The sequence below is a fragment of the Hylobates moloch genome, unplaced genomic scaffold, assembly GCF_009828535.3.
Source record: "Hylobates moloch isolate HMO894 unplaced genomic scaffold, HMol_V3 SCAFFOLD_4, whole genome shotgun sequence".
Taxonomy (NCBI): Eukaryota; Metazoa; Chordata; class Mammalia; order Primates; family Hylobatidae; genus Hylobates; species Hylobates moloch.
Window position 1 is genome coordinate 106,309,646 of NW_026652279.1, and position 3,381 is coordinate 106,313,026.

The window sequence follows — 3,381 nt, forward strand, 5'->3', positions numbered from 1 at the left end:
AATGATCCAAGTGAGTAATGCAAATATTATTGGCACAACATTGTCATTTAAGCAACAAAAATTTACTATCAAGTACTATATATTGCATATATCAAATATCCCATATATCTTCGCCCGAGTTCCTCAAAATAAGAGACAAAGCTCACATGCAGAGTGTATTTGAAAAAATGGAGCCAGTGGGCATGAATGTCAGCAGGGGCAGTGAAATAGGGAAGGAAGGAAGGCACTAAGATGAGTACCGAGTTGGCTATCACTGAGGCGCCTTTAAAAATGTTTTCCAGGGCCGGCATGGTGGGTCATGCCTGTAATCCCAGCACTTTGGGAGGCCGAGGTGAGCAGAACAAGAGGTCAGGAGTTAGAGACCAGCTTGGCCAACATGGTGAAAACCCATCTCTACTAAAAATACAAAAATTAGCTGGGCGTGATGGTAGGTACCTGCAATCCCAGATACTTTGGAGCCTGAGGCAGGAGAATCACTTGAACCTGGGAGGTGGAGGTTGCAGGGAGCTGAAATTGTGCCACTGCACTCCAGCCTGGATGACAAGAGCAAGACTCCGTCTCAAAAATAAATAAATAAAATAAAAATAAAAATGTTTTCCAGGAGGCCAGGTGTGAAGGTTCACACCTGTAATCCCAGAACTTTGAAAGCCAAGGTGGGCAGAGCAGTAAGCCAAGATCGCACCACTGTACTTCAGCCTGGGTGACAGAGGGAGACTTTGTCTCAAAAAAAAGAAAAAAAAAAGGTGTCCTGTTACCACTGTGCTTTAGAATTGATTGCCACAATTTGAATTTGAATATTAATCTAATTCTGATTAAATACCTTTTAATTAATATCTTATAGAGTTGTTTAGATTTACTGAGCACAACCTCATTAATACATGTGAAAATGTGTCCGGAATTGGTTCCTTCCTGGGTTCTTGGTCTCACTGACTTCAAGAATGAAGCTGCGGACCCTCGCGGTGAGAGTTACAGTTCTTATAGATGGTGTGTTTGGAGTTTGATCCTTCAGATGTGTCCCGAGTTTCTTCCTTCTGGTGAGTTGTGGTCTTGCGGACTTCAGGAGTAAAGCTGCAGACCTTCACAGTGAGTGTTACAGCTCTTAAAGGTGGTGCGTCCGGAGTTGTTTGTTCCTTCTGGTGGGTTCATGGTCTCACTGACTTCAGGAGTGAAGCCACAAACCTTCGCAGTGAGTGTTACAGCTCTTAAACACGGCACGCCTGGAGTTGTTTGTTCCTCCCGGTGGGTTTGTGGTCTCACTGACTTCAGGAGTAAAGCCGCAGACCTTTGCAGTTATCGTTACAGCTCATAAAGATAACGCGGACCCAAAGAGTGAGCAGCAGCAAGATTTATTGTTAAGAGTGAAAAAACAAACCTTCTACAGTGTGGAAGGGGACCCGAGTGGGTTGCCACAGCTGGCCAGGGTGGACAGCTTTTATTCCCTTATTTGGCCCCGCCCACATCCTGCTCATTGGTCCATTTTACAGAGTGCTGATTGGTCAATTTTACAGGGTGCTGATTGGTCCATTTTTACAGAGTGCTGATTGGTGCATTTACAAACCTTTAGCTAGACACAGAGCGCTGATTGGTGCGCTTTTACAGAGTGCTAATTGGTGCATTTACAAACCTTTAGCTAGACACAGAACAATGATTGTTGTGTTTATAATCCTTTAGCTAGACAGAAAAGTTCTCAAAGTCCCCACCTGACCCAGAAGCCCAGCTGGCTTCACTTCAAAAACACAATAAGATCTCACAAATTCAGACTGCATTAATCACCAGGATTCATGGACTGAGAGTAAATTTACATTTGTGTTACCTTTTTTTTTTTTAAAGGGTCTGCTTAGAAATTAAGCATGTAAAGGAAAGTGAAGCCGGAGCTGCAGGCGCTTTTTCTGCCCATGGTGTCTTAGATTCATTCTTAAGGAACCGAGAACTTAATCTTCCAAAATGTCAAAAAGACCATCTTATGCCCCACCTCCCACTCCAGCTCCTGCAACACAAATGCAGGATACATAATGGATTGTGGGATACAATCCATTCAGTCAGCTCACAGACAGCAACTACAGGCTGGGAGGAAACCCGGCCACCAACAGCCGGGTCATGGCATCCTCTGCTATTACGATTCCAAAACCCTGAAAGCCACCAAATAAGCTGCTGATGCCCTACGTGAGGTACAGCAGAAAGTTCTGAGACCAAGTAAAGGCTTCCAACCCTGACCTAAAGTTGTGGGAGATTGGCTAGATTATTGGTGGCATGTGGCAAGATCTCACTGATGAAAAACAAGAATATTTAAATGAATGCAAAGCAGAAAAGATAGAGTACAATGAATCTATGAAGGCCTATCATAATTCCCCCGTATACCTTGCTTACATAAATGCAAAAAGTCGTGCAGAAGCTGCTTTAGAGGGAGAAAGTCGACAGAGACAGTCTCGCTTGGAGAAAGGAGAACCATACATGAGCATTCAGCCTACTGAAGATCCAGATGATTATGATGATGGCTTTTCAGTGAAGCATACAGCCACCACCCATTTCCAGAGAAACCACCTCCACATCAGTGAAGTCCTTAGTGGGAGTGTGGTGGCAGATGTTTGGTCAGTTGTCACAACAGCTAGAATGCAGGTCCTCAAACGGCAGGTCCAATCCTTAATGGTTCATCAGCGAAAACTAGAAGCTGAACTTCTTCAAATAGAGGAACGACACCAGAAGAAGAGGAAATTCCTGGAAAGCACAGATTCACTCAACAATGAACTTAAAAGATTGTGCCGTCTGAAAGTAGAAGTGAACATGGAGAAAACTGCAGCTGAGATTGCACAGGCAGAGGAACAGTCCCGCAAAGGGCAGGAGGAAAGGCAGAAGGAGGCAGCAGAGGAAGCTGAGTGTAGTCAGAGCAACATCCTTCCTGAGGAATAACAAGCAGCCAACAAAGGCGAGGAGAAGAAAGATGACGACAACATTCCAATGGAGACAGAGGAGACACAGCTTGAAGAAATGATAGAGAGCCAACAGAATGGTGAAGAAGGCACGTCTACTCCTGAGGACAAGAGTGGCAGGAGGGGGTCGACAGTATGGCAGAGGAAGGAACCAGTGATAGTAACACTGGCTCAGAGAGCAACAGCACAACAGTGGAGGAGCACCAACAGATCCCATACCAGAAGATGAGAAAAAAGAATAAATGTTGCCTTGTTTTATGTGTTCTAAATACTTTTTTAAATGAAAAAATGTTTTTTGGTTTAAAAAAAAATAAATTAAGCATGTAGGCAAGGCGCAGTGGCTCACGCCTGTAAACCCAACAGTTTGGGAGGCCGAGGTGGGTGGACCACTTGAGGTCATGAATTTGAGACCATCCTGGCCAACATGGTGAAACCCTGTTTCTACTAAAAGTAC

General features: G+C 44.3%; 1 pseudogene; it reads left to right on the forward strand.

The window, feature by feature from the left end:
• Window positions 1-1,848: 1,848 nt before the first annotated feature.
• On the forward strand, window positions 1,849-3,169 carry LOC116466418 (SWI/SNF-related matrix-associated actin-dependent regulator of chromatin subfamily E member 1-like; annotated as a pseudogene).
• The last annotated feature ends 212 nt before the right edge of the window (window positions 3,170-3,381 follow it).